The following is a 23,351-nucleotide window of genomic DNA, read 5'->3' as shown; positions in this document are numbered from 1 at the left end:
AGGCACACACCAAATAAACGCTGCTCATTATGACTAGACCCCTCATTCCCAACCTTCCTGCCAGAGATGCGCACATCTTCATTTTCACCTGCAGACCTGTTCCAATTTAAGAAGCTAATGAGCACTTCCCTTTCCTTCAGGACTAAGGCAAGTACTAATCTAGCTGATTTCTGTCATTTGAACTTTAGTGAGAATAAAAAGTCGGGGACAGGTTTGGCTGTGGGGAGGGAAGGGAAGACATGGATGTGTGATAGGTGGGTAAGAGAGGGAGACCTCCAAACGAGGCCTGGAAGACAGACTGAAATGCATCCCACATTGGTGGCATGTGTCTCCATCCACTCCAGGAGTCCTCTGAAACCACAGAGGAGTGAGCATTATTGTCAACGATGATTAAATGATTGACCCCTCACAGATTAAATGCATGGTTTATCTAGATGCTTCTCTATAGGCACAGTTAATTAAGAGGGAACGGGATGTCATATCAGGAGGCATAAAGACTGGGCAGGAAGTGGGTGTGTGGGGAAAAGGAGGCAGTTAGTTCACAGCATGCCCCCGGTAATGGAGACTGGGGTTGGGGAAGGGGCTACATACCGTGTGTGTGAATTTACCACTTTGCCTAGCTCAACCTTGGTCAACATTCAAGAGTAAACTTTTGGGGAGCAGACCTGCCTCAGGGGTCATCCGATGTGGTCCTTTTTATTATTTCATTGGCTTCACATGATTACCCTGGGAGAGAGGAACTTTCCTTACAGATGACAAAACCAGGGCTGAAAGACGAAGTGGCTCCCTGCAGGGCTCAGCAGGGTAAGAAGTCCTGTCTGTCTCTCTGACTCTCAGATCTGTGGCCCTTCTCTGTGCCCACTCCTACATGTCCACCGTGGAGGCCCACCCCTTCTGTCCTCAGCTCCTGCAGATGCACAGGGGCCCTTACTGGCTCCCACTGTGTGTGCCTTCCCGACCGCTCACATGTGCCGCCCAGACCCCAGGAGAAAGACCTCACTGCCAACTCTTCTGCACTGCAGGTGCCTTCTGCTGTGCTTAGAGATTCTGAACATATTTCCTTCTCAAGTAAACCATGCTGGACTTTTTGGATAAACTTAGTGATTTTAAAATGATTAAATAGGTAACTGCTGGGAGAGATCTGGAAGCATTCTTCTAAGGTGTTGATAAAATGTAAATATATTTTTAGAACAATCTTAGAGCTTATGCTAAAGAAGATGAACTATGTAAGAAAGTTACCTTCTTCAGCCACTTGTAAATAGCAGTGTAGACCAATGCTTTGGATCCTCTTCCACAGGAGAGGAGACAAGATTGGAGGAACCAAAGAACCATGGAATTAGGGACAAATGGCTCAGAACAGTGCTCTGCAGACACATGCATCTGTACTTTGCTTCCCAGGAGCCAAATGAAACTGTTGGAGCTTGGTGGGCTCCAGGCCTCAGGGGGAAGACCACCTTAGGCTTTAGCTTTTCCTCTGCCCTTCCTGCCTGCTGTTAGCCTCTCCTCTGGACCAAAACTCCCTTTAAGGGGAAAACCTCCTCTTTGAAGCCCACAAGATACTGTGAGGATTACTGCCTTTTTCGGATTTCCAGCGTGGGTTTTTCATTAAGCAAAGAACAATTAGAAAACCCACAGATAACATAGGGTATTCAGTAAGTTCAGGAAAGTGTTTTCCACCATCTCTTTGCCCCCATTCCCTCCCCAGCGCTTGGCTCAAGGTCTGGAGCTTGAATCTGCGTCGTCTTCCTAGGTGCTTGCCTGAGGTGAGTGGTCAGCGAGTGCTGGCTTGGGGGCAGCTGGCAGGGCGTATGCTGCGGGTAGGAACCCAGGGAACACTGGGCGCCTTAGCTTGGAGCAGCTGGCTCCGAGGAATTGTTCCACGTCTGCACAACTTAAAAATCTGCAGTTTGGGGGCGGGAGGGGGAGCGCGGGGGTGGGTTCCGAAGCGTCCCATTTCTCCTCCTGGCTGTTAACTGAGCGCTCTCGCTCAGTGCAGCGAGGCCAGCGATGCCTTCTGGACCACACGCTGTCCTCGCCGAGGTCCTGGTTTGTTTCTCAACGTCGGCTGAAGGCATCGTCCCCTGACTTCCTCTTCCATTCGTCCTTCCGAAAGGGGACCCGACTGGTTCCTCTTCTACATATGAGGCGCATCTGCTTGGTGCAAATGCCCAAGCACCTCTTCTGACTCGGTGAGTGGAGGAATGAGACAAAGCATCTTGTTCTGCACTGTGCCTGAGTCTTCAGGCAGCGGGACCGGTGGCAAACATTGGCAGGAACTGGAGCTATATGTACTCTCCTTCGCACTTTGTTTTAAAACAAGTTTGGGCCTCGCGATTTCCTGAGGAAATCCAGGCAAATTAGCAAAGTGTCGCTTGGGCCGCGACTTTAGAAAGGCGGTTGCCCCAGCCGCCCGGGCCGCGGGGGAGGTCATCTTTTTCCCGCAGGGCCACGGCGCTTCCGGCCCAGGAGGGCGCGCAGGTGGGAGGCGCGGGGCGCGCTCCTGGTCCCACCCGGACAGCGCTGGCCGCTCCGGGGTGACTCTGCACTTGGGCCTGGGCGGGGGCGCGCGGCCGGCAGGGCAGCGTCTAGGTCTATCGGTCTGTCCGCCCGTCTCGCGGTCGGAGCCCCGCAGTCCTCAGCCGCCCGTGCCCTCGGCCCGGGGCGCCCGGCTGCGGGCCCGAAGCGAGGGGCTGGCGGAGCTGCGACCAATGGGGCGGCGGCCGAGCGGCGGGCCCCGCCCCGTCCCGTCCGGCCCCGCCCCGCCCGCAGCTCCCGGGAGCCTCGCTCCAGCGGGGCGGGACCGACGGACAGACCGGCCGACGCGGGCCACCCCGCTCTCCTCGCCGCCGCGGCGGCAGGCGCGGGGCCGCGCCGCGAGGCCTGATCCCTGCAGCGCGGGCAGGCGGCGTCGCAGAGCGGAGCTAGCTGGATGCGTCCGGACTCCTGCAGGTACCTGGCTGGCGTCCCCACCTCCCTGCGCTCTCCGGAGACTTCTCCGGGCGACCCTGCAACTTTACCGCGCCTTCCCCCACCTTTTGCTGCCCCAGTCCCCTGTGGTCCAGGTCGCGGGTGCACGACCCCGAGGGTGTACGGCCGCAGAGCACTTTCCGTCCTTCTGGGCGCCTGGCCCGCGGCGCCCGCATCCTCTGGTCCCCAGAGCCCGCCGTCGCTGGAGCCCTAAGGCTCCGCCTGTTGCGTGAACTGCGGGCTGCTGAAGCGGTGGCTGGGTTGCTTTGAAAGCCTCGGGGAAGGTATTTAGGATCAGCTTTCGGGGAGTGGGGTGGGCTATGGTCAGGGGGAGGACCACCTGGAGGCGGGAGAATCGATGAGCCGGAGAAAGGCGGCACCACGCGTAGGGGCATCCCCGGGGCGTTTCCTTGGCCGGGAAGCCGTTCCTTCCCTTCCTCGAGAGGAGGCGCTTTCCTGGCGCTTGTAAATGCTTCCCGGGCCGTCTGCTCCGCCTTCTTTGTCATTCCTCCCCTCCCCTTTGCCCTGCAGCTGTGCTAGGCGCCCCGCGACAGTTGCAGGGAAGAGCGAACCCAGGGCCCTTGCTCTTGTGCAGCGCTGCGCCCTGGGTGGGGACGGCGTGGGGCTTGCAGCGCAGGTGTGGAGTCACTTGCGGACTCTGCGTTTGGATCAGTGGCAGTGGTGGGGAAGGGTCACCCCGGGGTCAGGAACTCCTCTTTTTTTTTTCGCGCCCTTCTGGGTGGCTGCCCGACCTCCTGAGGCACCTTGGCTAGCAAGCGAGCCAGTCTTGCCGGCAGGGGCCGCGGCGAGCCTGGCTGGGCGCCTTTCGCATTGCAGGGCTTGTCCTGCACCCCCAACCCCGCTCTGTCCCTTCTCGTTCATTTGGAGAAAGGAGCACCTTTTGCATTCTTGATGTCTCCCCCCGGTTTTGTCTGGGGAGACCAAGCCGAAAGCTTCACTCGGGTGGCCCTCAGCAGGGGCAGAGGACAGCAAAGAGCTACCTCCACCTGCCAAAATGACCCAGGGGCCCTGGTTTGGTGCCAAGGCGCGAAGTGGGGGGAGGGGCGGTAGGTGTTCCTTACGTTCCTGCCGGAGAGTAGCTTTGTGGTTGGCCCGGAGCCTTCGGGTTTTTTGTGTTTCACCCTACCCTCTGAAAATACTGGAGCAGATGAGGACAAACAGTTCAGAAGCCTTTCCTGTTTCTTTCCCTGTATTTGCTCAAGCGATTTGCGTAACCATTCACTTAGAACTGTGTAAGTCACTCCTAGTTGCCCCCCTTCTTAGACTATTTGCAAATACCTGCCCAGGTAAACGGGAAGCACGCACCTATCTCTTTGCTGAAGGCATATGCCCTCGTGCTTTGTCTTCCCTGCATATCTGGAGCCGAAGAGGTGGCTTTGATTCTCTAGCTGAACTTGGTGTAATGTGCAGGCTCCACTTCTTACCTGGGTGGTGACCTTCTTGAGGAGATTGACTCGTTCAGTATGCATTTCCAACCAGCCCGCCATGGGCCAGGCCCCAGGATGCACTCGGGGACAGACAGCAAATGGATGATATAATTTCTGCACCCAGTCTAGTCTGTTCTTTCTTTCTCACCAGCTTCCCTTCTTCTCTTGTTCTAATATTATGTTTGTCGTTTCTGAACTAGGAATTGTCAATATTGGGATCCAGAGAAGGTCATATGAAGGTGCCATAGAACTCTGAATCCAAAGCATGTTGTGAATATACTAAGGAGACTTGCGGGATCAGTATTAATTGAATCTTTTGTCTGAGCCATAATTACCTGAATAGAGCCATTGATGAATGCAGCTACGCTAAGGTTTTGCTGGTCAAGTGTATGAGGGCAAATTGGGAGGTCAGAAGCAGTCTTTGTTCTGTTCTGAAATATTATAATATTAAAAATCCAAAGCTCTGGAGCTTGAGTTTGCCAGCAAAGCACCAACTGAGTATCATCATCTTCTTTTAAGAAGGAAGGGGGAGAGCGGGAACTGCAGCTCCCTCCTGTCTTCAGTAGGTTTTGCCCTTCACTGTAATTCTTCACAGACGTGCATCCCTCTGTTCTACCACCCATCTCAATCTGCCCTGTGTCTGGCATTTGCCGTTGGAATGTGTGTCAGCTTTGAGAGAGTAGGCACCACAGGATTTTCCTCCTCCTTTTCCTTCTATTTTTTAATAGATAACATTTATTAGCTGCATACTATATATCAGATACTCTGCTAGGCACTTTTCCAGGCATTATCTCATTTAATTCTCATAACAACTACATGAGGATGTGATGCTTGCTTTCTTCACTGCAGTATTGCTGTGGGAGCCAGCAGTAGATGGAACCCCCCAGGTGCATGTTTAGTCAGATGGGAGGCCAGTGGGAAATGGTGGGCCTGAGGTCTCACTAGGAGGAAGGACGGCTCTGCAGGGTATGTTGAAGCAGAGAAGGTGGGTGTGTTTATCTGCTTATCAGGTGTCAGGAAAGTGAATCTTCCAGAGTGCCACCTGTGTGAAATACCCACAAAGAAACATCATAGAGAAGAGAATAGGATGTGGGGACCCAGTTTCCAGCTGTGATATCTATTTCTTTATGGCTCCTTGATTTGACATGTCATTTTGCTAACCTGGGTCTTGGTCTGTTTAGCTGCACTGATCTAGATCTCTAGTATTTATTGTTACGCTGTACTAGGCACTAAAAGCTAAAAGCTTTTACATGTATGAACTCACTTCATCCTGATGACAATCTTAGGATGGTAGGTTCTATTATTACCGTATTTTACAGGAGGAAAGAGAGACAAACTGAGTAACTTGTACAAGGTCACCCAGCCTGGAAAAGGTGAAGCTAGGATTCTATCCCTTGCAGTCTGACTGCAGAGCCACTGTGAGATTCAGTCTTCCTCATTTATTCCTACAGTTCCAACACTGTTCCCTGTGCTTAGGGGGATCTCGGACTACGTTTGTTGAACAGTGACAGAGGGCGCTTACTGTTACCAAGTGACTTTTGGGTCCCATGTCTCAGCCTTAAAAGGAACCTCAAAGACTGCATTAGCAAAATATTATTTTTGCCTTTGACAAAATAGTCTGCTTTTCGGTGAAATTCTGCCCAGCTGGTTAGGAAAAAAGGAAGATAAACCATAAAGATCATGGGCCAGGGAAACATTATGGTGAGTTTCAGAAAATGTGTTTATCAATATAAGAAATTCAGAAAAACCACAGAACACTTTGTACTCTGACTCAAATTTGTCAAGTAAATCAACCAGTGACCAATTCACGAGTGCTTATTGTATGGGTGCTAAGTGCCCAGTACTACAGGCAATGAAGGTAGGCAGAATCTATGACATGGTCTCTGAGCTTGAACTTATAGTGGATCTGGAGACTCCAGATCAGTGAGACAAGATAGAACAATACAGGATGCTAAATGTTTAAGTCCTGATAAAAATCACAATGACTCGGTCACATTTGTATAACCTATTGTGGTTTGTAGGAACTTTCACATGGGATATCTCATTCCAGTCCTCAGAGCAACTGAGAGTTATAAGCTATAGGTGGGGCAGAAGTTAGGAAGCCCATATTGCTGATGAAGAAATTAAGGCAAAGTGAGCCTTGAACTTGGACACAGTCAGGGGTCTTCTGACTTCAAGTCCAGCATCTTTCTGCCTCACTTCTCTCTGGAGCTAGAGAGCAGAACAGGAGGGCAGTGAGCTATCGAGAGTCCTTGGGGAGTGGGGAACTGAGTTTGAATTTCATCCTGGACCTGACCTTTGCTTGCTGGTCTTGACTACTGTGGGTGCTTAGTGGAGGCAGGGGATGGGGAGTAAGTACAAGCTGGGGAGGAGGAGAAAGAGGAGAAGAGTGTTGTTGTTTTATTGTTTCAGGGGCCTGCTGTTTTGTGAAGCCTCGAGTGAATACTCAATTATCATGAACATAATAACAAGGCTTAAAATGTACAACAAAATGTAGGAACTGATTTAGAATTTTCCTCCCTGTTTTTCTTTATCATTTCTCTAGATCATCTTTTGAAACTTTTTAGCATATCTGCACATTATACTTTTTTTCACAGTTGTTAAGAGGATCAAAATCTACACATTATAAAAGTAAACTCTTTAATAAGCTAAAATAGTTACTAGACTAGGTTGTGGTATTTTTCTTGTGGGCAAGAGGTCTCATTCTCTTTGGAATCCTGCACAGCCTTGCACTACGATTTGCTTTGAGGAGATACTGTATAAATATTGTCTTCAGTTGCACAAGTATTGAACGATAAAGGCATAAGATCTGCTTTTAGCCAATAATGTTACAGTTAAGCAGTTAATGTTGGCAGCAGCCAGCCTCAGTGAGTTTGGTGAAGTGCCAAATGAATGAAGTATCTTGCGGAGTATTCTACTAATCAGCCATCCGAGGACTTACCAGATGCTCACCAAAGGTGACATAATGATTAACTTATATAGTCACATATATGTATTCTCATTATATATTCAAATCCGTGCATACATTCATTCAACAAGTATTTGAGTACTTACATGATGTTATGTACTATGCTAGGTGCTGGGTATACTGTGGTAAAGGAAACGGCGGGGGGGTTGGGGTGGGGTGGGGTGGGGTGGGGTGAGAAGTGGGAGGGAGACAGGCATTAAACAAACCAATGCAAAATTTAAGTAGTGGTAAGTGCTCTAAAGGACTTCATGGGAGAGAGTAACAAGGGTAGGGAGGCACTAGTTTAGATGAGAGGGTCAGAGAAGACCTTTCTGAGGAAGAGACATTTCATTTTGAGTGATAAAAGGAGTCCATTAAGTGAAGAGTGGGAGAAAGAGAATTCCAGGTTGAGGATTCTAAGGCAGGAATGAGCATTGAGCCTCTTTTTGTTCTATGCAGGAACTTCAAGAGAACAAGGGTGGGAACAGGGGTGGAGGAGGTTGTAGAAGAGGGCTGGGGTCATCCCATTACTGGGTATATACCCAAAGGATTATAAATCATGCTGCTATAAAGACACATGCACACGTATGTTTATTGCGGCACTATTCACAATAGCAAAGACTTGGAAACAACCCAAATGTCCAACAATGATAGACTGGATTAAGAAAATGTGGCACGTGTACACCATGGAATACTATGCAGCCATAAAAAAGGATGAGTTTATGTCCTTTGTAGGGACATATATGAAGCTGGAAACCATCATTCTTAGCAAACTATCGCAAGGACAAAAAACCAAACACTGCATGTTCTCACTCATAGGTGGGAATTGAACAATGAGAACACTTGGACACAGGAAGGGGAACATCACACACCAGGGCCTGTTGTGGGGTGGGGGGAGGTGGGAGGGATAGCATTAGGAGATATACCTAATGTAAATGACGAGTTAATGGGTGCAGCACACCAACATGGCACATGTATACATATGTAACAAACCTGCACGTTGTGCACATGTACCCTAGAACTTAAAGTATAATTTAAAAAAAAAAATATATATATATATATATATATATATATATAAAGAAGAGGGCTGGGGTCAGATCAAGCTGTGCCCTTTAGGTCAAGTTCAAGGTCTTATGGTTTATTCTGAGGGCTGTGAAAAATGGATTTGCAGAAGGTGAGTGTCACAAGCCAATTTAAATTTATACAAGATTGCCTGGGAAGGCTGTGAAGAACAGACAGAAGAATAGACTGAAGAGGTACAAGCATGGGAAGCAGAAGCCTCGTTTGGAGGTGTGTTGTGTGTTGCAGAAGTGGAACCTAAAGTGAGATTGGCCTGGGTTGAAAGATGAATGGAGGTGAGGAAGTGCAGACCATACACATGAAGCTTTGTTGTGAAAGGGAGCAGAGAGACAGGATGGGTGTAGGGGCAGGTTTGTGTCTATGTGGAAGGCATCCTTGGCTGAGGTTAGGGATGTGAGTCCAGCTCTTTGGTAAATTAACAGATATATACCTCTGTGTGTAGAGTTATAGCACTTCTAGAAGATTAGACATTTGAATCCTATCTCTGGCTTTATCTCAAAATCTAGGTAACTTTAAGCATATCACTTTGAGTACTTCTAGAAGATTAGACATTTGAATCCTAGCTTTGGTTCTGTCGCCAAATCTGGGTAACTGAGCATATTGCTTGTCCTTCCCTGTTTTTTTTTTTTTTTTCTCACTGCCTGGTGATTTTATAATTTTTTTAAAAATGCAGTCTTCCTGCAATGTTCTTTAATAGCATTATTTATATGTGTTAATGTGGGTTATTTTTTATAAATTGAATTAGCAGAACTATGAATGGGGATGTAGGAACATTTGTGGTAGGATTCTAAGCATTTGCTCATTGTTGATCATGGATAAGCTGCTTTCAAATTAGCTTAAATGGAGAGACACTAATAATAAAGTCTAGTGGTGAGGAGACAGTAACCCTTCCAATGTAGATGGGATAAGGACTGATGGAGAGTCCTGGGCATGGTTATGAGCCACTTTTTGTGTTTCAGTGGGACTCCTCCTTACCTGGTCTTCTTCATTGCATGAGACACTTCCTCTGTATGCATGGATATCTGTTAAAAAGATGATAAGAGAGGTACATCTGGTCTGTTTTCTGAGAACCCATTTGTGTTAGGGTTTTCTAGACAAACAGAACCAATAGGCTGTGCATATGTGTAGAAAGAGATTTATTATAAGAAATTGGTTCACGCAATTATGGAGACTGGCAAGTCCAAAATTTGCAGGATGGGCCAGCAGGCTGGAAACCCAGGAGAGCCAACACTCCACTTCAAGTTTGGAGGCAGTTGCTATACAGCCTGGAAGAGCTGATGTTATAATGAAGTCCAAAGGCAGGTTGCTAGAAAATTCTTTCCTGTTTGAGGGAGGCCAGGCTTTTTGTTCTGTTCAGGCTTTCAGCTGATTTAATGAAGCCCACCAGCATTATAGAGGGCAGTCTGCTTTACTCAAAGTCTACCAATTTATATGCCAGTCTCTTCCAAAATACCCTCACAGAAACACTGAGAATAATGTTTGACCAAATGTCTGGGCACCCTGTGACCCAGCCAAGTTAACACATAAAATTAGCCAGCACATCACATTTAACAGAATATACTGGCCTAAACATCAATAATGACCGTCACAGATAACCTGATGGGGCATTAAAGAAGGATAGAGTATCCAGTGATCAATTTGTAGTTGTAGGGAATGAGAGTATAAATAGGGCCATAGAGCCTGGGCGACAGAGTGAGACTCTGTGTCAAAAAAACAAACAAACACAAACAAACAAACAGGGCCATAGAACGGAAAGTTATTCCAAAAATCAGTCAAGTCATTTGCTGCCTCTGGACTTTAGGAATGCTGGCTTAAATCCTGACAAATAATTAGTGTATAGAGATAAAAGAATGCCAGCAGACTAAATTTGGGGCTTCAACATGCTTATATATTTTTTACTTTTATTCTGCTGTGCACTGGATTGGCTTTCCTAAGTCCTGATGGACATGCCATGGTGAACCGAAAAGCATTTCCTATGATTTACTTGAGATAAAAATGTAACTGGCCAAAGAGATGGGAGAACTTCATGGTTGAATACTATTGTTTGTAGATTTGGATTGAGTGGAGATGTTGTAGCAAAGGCATTTCATTATTCTTGTCTTTGAGTTCAGACAAAACACTTCTTGGCAGTATTTTTTGTGTGTGGGTTTTTAAGATCTGAGTTTTCTAAGTATGGTACCTTCGTGAGGCCACTGATGTAAGACCCCAGTCTTCCCTTGGTGCTCAGATGTTACGAAGATGAGATTCAGCCCTGAGGCTCAGGCTTGAGCTTCCATGACAGAGCTTGTCTCCTCTGGGATAAAAGGGTAAAAAGAAAGGAAAGTACCATGTATGGCAGTGTTCATCTGTGTGTCCCCATCCATCCATCCGTCCATCCATCCATCCATCCATCCATCCATCCATCCCATTCTTCCACCACCCATTTAAATGTCCATCCATCCATCCATCCATCCACCCACCCACCCACCCACCTTTGCCACAGTGTAAAAAGGTATCAGGGTCCCCATGCCCTCTCATCTTCCCCTTAAATCACAATTCCTACAAAGTAGGCTCTTTTGAGATGTGAGCATAGGAGTCTTGTGAAAGTTTATGCAAAACCTGAGAACTTTGTTTTTTAAGCAGGTTCCCCAGACTTGTTGATGTAATTAGAAATTGAATGTCAGCATGGTGCATCTTTTTGGTGATGAGAACCGAATTTTCTTCTTCCAGCCTCTCTAGACTTAAAGCAGCACACGTTGCTTTCTCATGTAATTTTTATTTTATTATTGTTTCTCTTCTATTATTATTATTGTTTTTATTTTTCCATAAGTTATTTGGGTACAGGTGGTATTTGGTTACATGAGTAAGTTCTTTAGTGGTGATTCGTGAGATTTTGGTGCACATATCACCTGAACAGTATACACTGCACAATATTTGTACTCTTTTAATCCCTCCCCCCGCTCCCACTCTTCCCCCTGAGTCCCCAAAGTCCATTGTATCATTCTTATGCCTTTGCATCCTCATAGCTTAGCTCCCACATATCAGTGAGAACATACGATGTTTGATTTTTCCATTCCTGAGTTACTTCACTTAGACTAATAGTCTCCAATCTCATTCAGGTCACTTTAAATACTGTTAATTCATTCCTTTTTATGGCTGCGTTGTATTCTATCATATGATCGATCTATCTGTCTATCTATCTATCTATCTATCTATCTCTTTATCTATATATATATCACAGTTTCTTTATCCACTCATTGATTGATGGGCATTTGGGTTGGTTCCACGATTTCGCAATTGTGAATTGTGCTGCTATAAACATGTGTGCAAGTATCTTTTTCGAATAACGACTTCTTTTCCTCTGGGTGGATACCCAGTAGTGAGATTGCTGGATCAAATGGTAGTTCTACTTTTAGTTTTTTAAGGAATCTCCACACTGTTTACCATAGTGGTTGTACTAGTTTACATTCCCAACAGCAGTGTAGAAGTGTCCCCTGTTCACCGCATCCACTCCAACATCTACTGTTTTTTGATTTTTTGATTATGGCCATTCTTGCAGGAGTAAAGTGGTATCACATTGTGGTTTTGATTTGCATTTCCCTGATCATTAGCGATGTTGAGCATTTTTTCATATGTTTGTTGGCCATTTGTATATCTTCTTTTGAGAATTGTCTATTTATATCCTTAGCCCACTTTTTGATGAGATTTTTTGTTTTTTTCGTGCTGATTTGTTTGAGTTTGTTTTTGTCGTAGATTCTGGATATTAGTCCTTTGTCAGATATATAGATTGTGAAGATTTTCTCCCACTCTGTGGTTTGTCTGTTTACTCTGCTGACTGTTCCTTTTGCCATGTGAAAGCTCTTTAGTTTAATTAGGTCCCAGCTATTTATCTTTGTTTTTATTGCATTTGCTTTTGGGTTCTTGGTCATGAAATCCTTGCCTAAGCCAATATCTAGAAGGGTTTTTCCATTGTTATCTTCTAGAATTTTTGTTATTGTTCCAATGCTATCTTCTAGAATTTTTATAATTTTAGGTCTTAGGTTTAAGTCCTTAATCCATCTTGTTGATTTTCGTATAAGATGAGAGATGAGGATCCAATTTCATTCTCCTACAGGTGGCTAGCCAATTATCCCAGCACCATTTATTGAAAAGGGTGTGGAGTCGGGGGATGGGGGAGGGATAGCATTAGGAGATATACCTAATGTAAATGATGAGTTAATGGGTACAGCACACCAACATGGCACATGTATACATATGTAACAAACCTGCATGTTGTGCACATGTACCCTAGAACTTAAAGTATAATAAAAAAATATGTATATATATATATATATATATATATATATATAAAGAAAAGGGTGTTCTTTCCCCACTTTATGTTTTTGTTTGCTTTGTTAAAGATGAGTTGGCTGTAAGTATTTGGGTTTATTTCTGGGTTCTCTATTCTGTTCCATTGGTCTATGTGCCTGTTTTTATACTGGTACCATGCTGTTTGGTGACTATGGCCTTATAGTATAGTTTGAAATCAGGTAGTGTGATGCCTCCAGATTTGTTCTTTTTGCTTAGTCTTGCTTTGGTTATATGGGCTCTTTTTTGGTTCCATATGGATTTTAGAATTGTTTTTTCTAAGTCTGTGAAGAATGATGGTGGTATTTTGATGGGGATTACATTGAATTTGTAGATTGCCTTTGGCAGTATGGTCATTTTCACAATGTTGATTCTACCCATCCATGAGCATGGGATGTGTTTCCATTTGTTTGTCTTGTCTATGATTCCTTTTAGCAGTGTTTTGTAGTTTTCCTTGTAGAAGTCTTTTGACTCCTTTGTTAGGTATATTCCTAAGTATTTTATTTTTTTTGCAGCTATTGTAAAAGGGGTCGAGTTCTTGATTTGATTCTCCGCTTGGCCGCTGTTGGTGTATAGAAGAGCTACTGATTTGTGTACATTAATCTTGTATCCAGAAACTTTGCTGAATTCTTTTATCAGCTCTAGGAGCTTTCTGGAGGAGTCCTTAGAATTTTCAAGGTAAACGATCATATCACCAGCAAACAGTGACAGTTTGACTTCTTTCTTAGCAATTTGGATGCCCTTTATTTCCTTCTCTTGTCTGATTGCTCTGGCTAGGACTTCCACTACTATGTTGAAGAGGAGTGGTGTGAGTGGGCATCCTTGTCTTGTTCCCGTTCTCAGAGAGAATACTTTCAACTTTTCCCCATTCAGTATTATGTTGGCTGTGGGTTTGTCATAGATGGCTTTTATTACCTTAAGGTATGTCCCTTGTATGCCGATTTTGCTGAGAGTTTTAATCATAAACGATGCTGGATTTTGTCTAATGCTTTTTCTGCATCTATTGAGATGATCATGTGATTTTTGTTTTTTAATTCTGTTTATGTGGTGTATCTCATGTATTGACTTGCATATGTTAAACCATCCTGGCATCCCTGGTATGAAACCCAGTTGATCATGGTGGATTATCTTTTTGATATGTTGTTGGATTCAGGTAGCTGTATTTTGTTAAGGATTTTAGCATCTGTGTTCTTCAAGGATATCGGTCTGTAGTTTTCTTTTTTGGTTATATCCTTTCCTGGTTTTGGTATTAGGGTGATCCTTGCTTCATAGAATGAATTAGGGAGGATTCCTTCTTTCTCTATCTTGTGGAATAGTGTCAAAAGGATTGGTGTCAATTCTTCTTTGAATGTCTGGTAGAATTCTGCTGTGAATCCATCTGGTCCTGGACTTTTTTTTTTGGCAATGTAAAAATTACCATTTCAATCTCACTGCTTGTTATTAGTCTGTTCAGGGTAGCTAATTCTTCCTGATTTAAGCTAGGAAGGTTGTATTTTTCCAGGAATTTATCCATCTCTTCTATGTCTTCTAGTTTATGTGAGTAAAGGTGTTCATAGTAGCCCTGAATGATCTTTTGTATTTCAGTGGTGTCAGTTGTAATATTTCCTGCTTCATTTCTTAGTGAGGTTATTTGGATTTTCTCTCTTCTTTTCTAGGTTAATCTTGCTAATGGTCTATCAATTTTATTTATCTTTTCAAAGAACCAGCTTTTTGTTTCATTTATCTTTTGTATTTTTTTTGTTTGTTTGTTTCAATTTCATTTAGTTCTACTCTGATCTTGGTTATTTCCTTTCTTCTGTGGGGGTTGGGTTTGGTTTGTTCTAGATTCTCTAGTTCTTTGAGGTGTGACTTAAATTGTCTGTTTGTGCTCTTTCAGACTTTTTGAGGTAGGCACTTAGGGCTATGAACTTTCCTCTTAACACTGCCTTTGCTGTATCCCAGAGGTTTTGATAGTTTGTGTCATCATTGTCATTCAGTTTGAAGAATTTTTAAATTTCCATCTTGATTTCATTTTTGACCCAATGCTCATTTAGGAGCAGGTTATTTAATTTCCATGTATTTGCATGGTTTTGAAGTTTCCTTTTGGAGTTGATTTCCAGTTTAATTCCACTGTGGTTTGAGAGAGTGCTTCACATAATTTTAATTTTCTTAAACTTATTGAGGCTCATTTTATGGCCCATCATATGGTCTATCTTGGAGAAAGTTCCATGCATTGAATAGAATGTGTATTCTGTGGTTGTTGGATGAAATGTTCTGTATATATCTGTTAAGTCCATTTGTTCCAAGGTATAGTTTAAATCCGTTGTTTCTTTGTTGACTTTCTGTCTTGATGACCTGTCTAGTGTTGTCAGTAGAGTATCGAAGTCCCCTGATATTGTTGCTGTCTAGCTCACTTCTTAGATCTGTTAGTAATTGTTTTATAAATTTGGGCGCTTCAGTGTTAGGTGCATATATGTTTAGGATTGTGATATTTTCCTGTGGGGCAAGGCCTTTTATAATGTCCCTCTTTGTCTCTTTTAACTGCTGTTACTTTAAAGTTTGTTTTGTCTGATAGAAGAATAGCTACCCCTGCTCACTTTTGGTGTCCATTTGCATGAAATGTCTTTTTCCACCCCTTTACTTTAAGTTTCTGTGATTCCTTATGTGTTAGGTGAGTCTCCTGAAAGCAGCAGATAGTTGGTGAATTCTTATTCAGTCTGCAGTTCTGTATCTTTTAAGTGGAGCATTTAGGTCATTTACATTCAATGTTAGTATTGAAATGTGAGGTACCATTGCATTCATCGTGCTCTTTGTTGCCTGTGTAGTTTTTTTTTGTTGTTTGTTTGTTTTTGCTTTTTAACTTGTATTTTTGTTTTGCAGGTCCCGTGTGATTTTTGCTTTAAAGAGGTTCTGTTTTGATGTGTTTCCAGGATTTGTTTCAAGATTTAGAGCTCCTTTTAGCAGTTCTTATAATGGTGGCTTGGTAATGGTGAATTCTCTCAGCATTTGTTTGTCTCAAAAAGACTATCTTTTCTTTATATATGATGCTTAGTTTTGCTGGATACAAAATTCTTGGCTGATAATTGTTTTGTTTGAGGAGACTGAGGATATGGCCCTAGTCCCTTTTAGCTTGCAGGGTTTCTGCTGAGAAATCTGCTGTTAATCTGATAGATTTTCTTGTATAGGTTACCTGGTGCTTCTGTCTCACAGCTCTTAAAATTATTTCCTTTGTCTCGGCTTTGGGTAACCTGTTGACAGTGTACCTAGGTGAAGATCTTTTTATGATGAATTTTCCAGGTGTTCTTTGTGCTTCTTGGATTTGGATGTCTAGGTCTCTAGCATGGCTGGGGAAGTTTTCCTCTATTGTTCCCCCAAATATGTTTTCCAAGCTTTTAGAATTCTCTTCGTCCTCAGGAACATTGATTATTCTTAGGTTTGGTCATGTAACATAATCCCATACTTCTTAGAGGCTTTGTTCACATTTTCTTATTCTTTTTTCTTTGTCTTTGTTGGATTGGGTTAATTCGAAGACCTTGTCTTCGAGCTCTGAATTTCTTTCTTCTGCTTGTTCAATTCTATTGCTGACAATTTCCAGAGCATTTCACATTTCTAAAAGTGGGTCTGAAGTTTCCTGAAATTTTTATTGTTTTTTTTTTTAAGCTATCTATTTCCTTGAATATTTCTTCCTTCACTTCTTGTATAGTTTTTTTGGATCTCCTTGCATTGGGCTTCACCTTTCTCTGGTCCCTCCCTGTTTAGCTTAATAACTAACTTCCCAAATTCTTTTTCAGGTAAATCAGGAATTTTGTCTTGGTTTGGATCCATTGCTGGTGAACTAGTGTGATTTTTTTGGGGGCGTTGAAGAGCCTTGTTTTGTTATAGTACCAGAGTTGATTTTCTGGTTCCTTCTCCTTTGGGTAGGCTCTGTCAGAGGGAAGGTCTAGGGCTGAAGGCTGTTGTTCAGATTCTTTTGTCCCACGGGGTGTTCCCTTGATGTAGTACTCTCCCCCTTTTCCTATGAATATGGCTTCCTGTGAGCTGAACTGCAGTGATTGTTGTCTCTTTTCTGGGTCTAGCCACCCAGCGAGTCTGCCCAGCTCTGGGCTGGTCCTGGGGGTTGCCTGCACAGAGTTCTGTGATATGAACTGTCTATGGGTCTCTCAGCCGTGGATACCAGTGCCTGTTGCAGTGGAGGTAGCGGAGGGTGCAATGGACTCCATGAGGATCCTTAGCTTTGGTGGTTTAATGCTCTATTTTTTTAGTGGTTGGCCGCCTGCCAGGAGGTGGCACTTTCAGCTGCGCTAGTATGGGGAGGAACCAGCAGTGGGTGGGGCCCTAGAACTCTCAAGATTATATGCCCTTTGTCTTCCATTACCAAGGTGGATAGGAAAGGACCATCAGGTGGGGGTAGGGCCAGGCACATGTGTCTGAGCTCAGACTCTCCTTGGGTGGGTGTTGCTGTGGCTGCTGTGGGGGATGGAGGTGAGATTCCCAGGTCACTGGAGTTGTGTACCTAGGAGGGTTATGGCTGCCTCTGCTGAGTCATGCAGGTTTTCAGTTAAGTGGGGGAAAGCTGGCAGTCACTGGCCTCACCCAGTTCCCATGCAAACTGAAGGGCCGGTCCCACTCCCACCGTGTCCCCTCCTACAGCCAGGAGTCTGTTTCCAGGTTGAGAGTGAGAGGGTCTTGAAAACTTGCCCGAGGCCATCTGCCTCCCAGCTGAGAAAGAAAGGGCTTTAGTTCTTCCTGGCCTGTGAAGTCTGCATGCCAGATTAGGATTCGCAACCTCGCCCCGTTCAAATTGTTACAGAGTTTGCCTAGAGAATTCCTTCTCCTTGTTGAATTTTACCCCCTGCATCTCTGGCCACCCTCATGATGGATCCCCGTGGTGCCAGGCAGGAATGGGCTGCTTGGGGACCCAGTGAGCTCCCAGGGCTTTTCTGCTGCTTCCTCTGTATTTCGCTCGGCTCTCTAACTTGACTCAGCTCCAGGTAAAGTTGGAAACTTCTCCTGCAAACAGACCTTCAGCTTCTCCACTGGGGGTGTGTGTTTGGGGGAGGAGGGTCTGCCTTTCCCACTTCCGCAGTTGGGGCACTCACAGTATTTGCGGGTCTCCTGGGTCCTGCAGGAGCAGTCTGCTTCCTTCAGAGGGTCTGTGGTCCTCTCAGTATTTCTGATTTGTTCTTGCAGCCAATCTGAAGCTAAAATTCACAATGCGAGCCTCCACATGCCGGAGCTGCAATCTAGTCCTTCCTCCCCTCTGCCATGATCCCAGGAGCCAGTTGTTTTTTTTTTATATATATGTATGGGGGTTTGAAGTAAAGAGTACAGGATGGACAGTTTAATGTGGCCCTGAATTCCAGTAGATTTGCTTTTAGTTGCTTTTTACCAGTCATCCCTATAACCCACGTCAATGGAGTTAAGAATACGTAAGCAAGCCCTGTTTTACAGTCCTTCATTTATGTTATGTGAGCAACTCAGAAACAATTTCCATGCAGACATCATTAGACACTAGGATCAGGTTTCAGACTGCCCCACCAAAGCAGATATAAGCCCTAATGAGTGCACAGTGACATGGTTTTGAGTACCAGGACCCGAGCACTATATGATGTAGAAGGGAGGAGATGAGTTTTCTCTCCTAGGAAGGGGGCCACACACTTGCACCACACACCCATCCATGCAAACACACACCCTAGATGGGACAGTGCTCACTAATGTGGACTGCTTAGCTAATTTGATGTAAGTAGACAAACCACAAAAGAGCATATTATATTTTTTTGTGTAACAGACAATAACAGTCCTCCACAAACCCTGTTCAGGCCATTCTACTGTGACCTTCTTCAGATACCACCAAATAGATTGAGTGTGGAACTATTTCAAATTTCCCTTGTTAAACTGACTTCAGTAGGAAACTCACAGAAACTTTGATTGTGAACATCAGGTAGAGAAAGCCACGTTTTACTCCAGATTGCCTGGGGTTTGTTTTTCCCAAGTGTGCATTTGTATTTGCTGTGGAGTGAGAACTTTCTGCATGGCAGAAGGAAAGCCTGCACCTGTTCAGAGATGGTGCCTACAGCCATCTCCTGAGGCTTGGCCCTGAGCTGGCTAACGTCACTGCTGGGCTTGTTGGAGGGTGTGGGTGTTCTTCCAAAGACCTCCTTTGCTTCCTCAGCTCAATTCTACCTTGTTCTTTCTTGTATGGAGAACTTGGAAACTCAGAGAGCTGGGTGAATTTAGAAAATGGGCTGGAGAAAGGATAGGTGTGAGAATTCATTTTAATAAGTCAAATTTAAAACTTTTTTGACTTGCATTACCTGGGGATCTCATTATTTTATAATTTTTTTATATTGATGAAGTGTAGGATTAGTTATAATTGATAGTTCTGGGCAAAGCGTTTAAAAAATCCTCCCAGGATAGTTTTCAGGGACTGGATACGGATGTTTGTGAAGCATAAACACATTTTTACTACCTTCCAAAGAATGGTCTAGATGCTATATAAACCATCATATTTATTATATCTTTTAAAAAGTTAAGTAAAACTTTTTTTTTAACCTCACGAAATAAATAGTCACTCTGGCAACATACTACAGCAATAGACACTTGGCCCTCTGAGAGTTTTGCTGTAAATATGCTGAAGATTTATATAGCTTGGCAAAAACCACTCTATTTTCTTCTAGCAGCAATAAACACTTTTCTAAAATCCTTTGGAAATTCTACAACATGTCAGGTGCTCAGATGGGGTATAGAAAAACAACAGCTTAGTCAGACATTGAATCACCATGTCCTGGAGTCCCTAGGAAAGCCAATATGGTGAGAAGGTACCTCCCAAGCAGCCCTCTCCACAACATTTTGAGCAGGAAAACCCTTGTTTTTTCCTTTAAGTGGAATGTTCATTTAGTAAACTTTCACTGGACATCTCCCACGTGTTTACTGTGTAGCAGGCACTGATGCCACCATATGTCAGTGATATTGCCAAGAAATACCATTCTGCAGGCACAAAGGTGAGGTGCTTGTGTAGCATTAGGTGCGTGTATGTGGGAAGGTAGGGAGTACACTGAGAGAAAGTTTCCTGGAAGAGGCGACATTTGGACTGATTTCTTGAAGACAGAACTGGAGTTAACTGGAAAAGAAGGGAAAAGGACACTTCAATCAGAGAGAACAGCTTCGACGAGGTTTGGAAGGGAGAGTGTGTGGTGCAGCTGGGGATGGTAAATAATTTGATGGAGTAAGGCAGAGGTATGAGGTATATTGGTGGATGCTGAGGCCAAACAGACAGGATAGAGTTTAGACTCCATCCTGAAGATGCTGGGAAGCTATTGAAGATTTACATAGAGTATTGGCATATTCTGACCTATGTTTTTATTTCTTTTATTTATTTCTTTTTATTTTTTAGAGATGGGCTCACTCTGTTGCCCAGTGGAGTGCAGTGGCACAATCATAGTTCACTACAGCCTTCAACTCCTGGGCTCAGGCGATCCTCCCACCTCAGCCTCTTGAATAGCTGGGACTATAGGCTGGTACCACCACATCTGACTCATTTTTTATTTTTATTTTTTTGTAGAGGTGGGATCTTGCTATGTTACCCAGACTGGTCTTGAACTCCTGGACTCAAGCAATGATTCTTCTGCTTCAGCCCCCCTAAAGTGCTGGGGTTACAGTTGTGAGCCACTGTGCCTGGCCTGTGACTTATAGTTTAGAAAAGTCCCTCTAGCCATCCACGGAGGGGCAAAGGGCATTACAAGTAGAAGCAAAATGATGTCACTGGCTTATGTACTGGTATGACTTTGGGGGCATTGGAGAGGGGCCTCTGTCACCCAGATAGTTAATTGGTTTTGTTCCTTGATGGCTGAAATTCCTTAGACTCTTTTTTTTTTTTTTTTGGAATTGAGAATTCTGGGAAGATTGAGTGGAATTTTTGGCCACATGTCTGTTTCATCTTCCTGAGGTCCCCCTAATTCCCTTTGGGTAATTATACTGCACTGTTGAATACTGACTTTGTAAGTAACTGTTAAGATCTCCCAAGAGGTTCCTTCTGCCAGCTTCTTCTCCCTGCCCCAGTATAGCCACTGGGTGGACAGGTGGTATGGGCTCAGCCAGTCTGATACTGTCAGTTGAGTGACTTGAGAATGGAAGAGACCTCTAGAGTGAGTTCTTTCCTATGGTGGCTCTCTGAAGAGATCTCTTCCTCTATAAATTATTCCTATATTTTCTTTTTTTCATTTTTTCCACTTTTATTTCAGATTCAGGGGGTATGTGTGCAGGTTTGTTTACCTGGGTATATTGCTTGATGCTGAGGTTTGGGGTATGATGGAACCAGTCACCCAGGTAGTGAGCATAATACCAAATAGGTAGTTTTTCAACCCTTGCCCCCCTTGCTACCTCCCCCATCAGTAGTCCACATTGTTTATTGTTCCCATCTTTATGTCCATCTTTACCCAATATTTAGCTCCCACTCACATAAGTGAGAACATGTGGTATTTGATTTTCTATTTCTGTGTTAATTCTCTTAGGATAATGGCCTTTAGCTGCATTCATGTTGCTGCAAAGAACATGATTTTGTTCTTTTTTACAGTTGTGTAATATTCCATGGTGTATATGTAGCACCTTTCCTTTATCCAATCCACTGTTGATGGGCAACTAGGTTGATTCCATGTCTTTGCTATTGTGATTAGACCATGAAGAACATACAAATGCATGCGTCTTTTTGGTAGAATGTTTATTTTCTTTGGATATACCAGTAATGAGACTGCTGAGTTGAATGGTAGTTCTGTTTTAAGTTCTTTGAGAAATCTCCAATCTGCTTTCCACAATGGCTGAACTAACTTAAATTCCCAGCAACAGTGTGTACTCAGCAACCTTGCCAGCATTTCTCTGATCATCAGTGATGATGAGCATTTTTTCATATGTTTGTTGGCCACTTGTATGTCCTCTTTTGATAAGTGTCTGTTAATGGGGTTATTTGTTCTTTGTTGTCGATTTAAATTTCTTATAGATTCTGGATGTTAGTCTTCTGTCAGATGCATAATTTGCAATTTTTTTCTCCCATTCTATAGGCTGTCTGTTTACTCTTTGATAGTTTCTTTTACTGTGCAGAATCTTCTTAGTTTAATTAGGTCCCACTAGTCAATTATTTTTGTTAAAATTACTTTTGAGGACTTAGCCACAAATTCTTTGCCAAGGCTGATGTTGAGAAAGGTATTTCCTTTAATAAATGACTTCTAGAAAGAAAACCCAGGTTTTCTTCCAGGATTTTTATGGTTTGAGATCTTACATTTAAGACTTTAATCCATCTTGAGTTAATTTTTGTATATGGTTATAAGTAGGGGTTCAAATTTGTTCTTCTGCATATGGTTAGCCAGTTATCTCAGCACCATTTATTGATTAGGGAGTCCTTTCCCTATGGCTTATTTTTGTTGACTTTGTTGAAGATCAGATGGTTGTGGGTATGTGGCTTCAATTCTGGGTTCTCTGTTCTCTTCCATTGGTCTATGTGTCTGTTTTTATACCAGTACCATGCTGTTTTAGTTACTGTAGCCTTGTAGTATAGCTTAAAGTCAGTAATGTGATGCCTCTAGGTTTTTTTTTCTTTTTTGCTTAAGATTGCTTTGGCTATTCAGGCTCTTTTTTTGGTTCCATATGAATTTCAAAGTAGTTTTGTCTAATTCTTTAAAAATGACATTAATAGTTTGATAGGAATAGCATTGAATCTATCTGTAGATTGCTTTGAGTTGTATGACCATTTTAATGATATTGATTATTCCTGTAATTTCAACTTTCAGGTTCCTCAGAAGGGCCCTGACTCCTGCCTGTTTCCAGGTGTGGCTTTTCAGGCTTCTCTTTGGTTCTAGGAGCTTCACATAGCCGTCTGAAAAAATTACATTTGTTTGAGTTAGCTGCAACCAGTTGCTGCTGCTTGTGTCCAAAGAACCCTAATAGATGTAGGAAACGTCCAGAGGTCTTACTTCACACCAGAGTTTAAAGACTAATCTCCTAGCCTTTCCTACTGGTTTGAAAGGGGCGCAAGGAGAGAACACGAGGACATTATTTTCAGAGAGGGAGCAAGGGATGTTCTCAAAGGGGCAGAGGAAACTAAATCCCTGCAGACCAACTTTGCTGGCATCCCAGTATTGCTGCAGGCTGGTCTTGCTCCAAGGTCTACCTAGAGTGGGTCAAATTAGCATCAAATAGGTGGCAGCATTTCCTGTGTACTTTCAATTCCAGTTCTTTCTCAGATGGCACTCAGGGCTCTGGCAATACTTAGTGAAAAAATAACAATAGACTGGGTGCGGTGGCTGAGGCCTGTAATCTCAGCACTTTGGGAGTCTGAGGCCGGTGGATCACAAGGTTAATAGATCGAGACCATCCTGGCCAACATGGTGAAACCCCGTCACCGCTAAAAATACAAGAATTAGCTGGGCGTGATGGAGCACACCTGTATTCCCAGCTACTCAGGAGGCTGAGGCAGGAGCATCGCTTGAACCCGGGAGGTGGAGGTTTCAGTGAGCCGAGATCGCACCACTGCACTCCAGCCTGGCGACAGAGTGAGACTCTGTCTCGAAAATACAAAAGACAAAACAAAACAAAACAAAAAAACCACAATAGTA

At 43.8% G+C, this 23,351-nt stretch overlaps 1 protein-coding gene across 7 annotated transcripts in view; it reads left to right on the top strand.

Annotated features, from left to right (window-relative positions):
- The first annotated feature begins 1,989 nt into the window (after positions 1-1,989).
- Positions 1,990-23,351, top strand: part of KCNS3 (potassium voltage-gated channel modifier subfamily S member 3) — a 55,096-nt gene continuing 33,734 nt past the window's right edge. For 4 of the 7 annotated variants that reach the window (XM_001137103.7, XM_054677703.2, XM_016947701.4 and 1 more), the window contains exon 1: positions 2,860-2,949. The gene's annotated coding sequence lies outside the window, so the exon portion shown is untranslated. Of the gene's footprint in view, positions 2,190-2,859; positions 2,950-17,066; positions 17,739-23,351 lie in introns of those variants that run through there. The other 3 variants (XM_001137019.6, XM_009442050.5, XM_054677702.2) reach the window with 3 other exon arrangements.

The sequence above is a fragment of the Pan troglodytes genome, chromosome 12 (genome assembly GCF_028858775.2).
Source record: "Pan troglodytes isolate AG18354 chromosome 12, NHGRI_mPanTro3-v2.0_pri, whole genome shotgun sequence".
In the NCBI taxonomy this organism is placed as follows: domain Eukaryota; kingdom Metazoa; phylum Chordata; class Mammalia; order Primates; family Hominidae; genus Pan; species Pan troglodytes.
The sequence above is the reverse complement of the archived record's forward strand: the minus strand, read 5'-3'. Positions and strand labels throughout refer to the sequence as shown.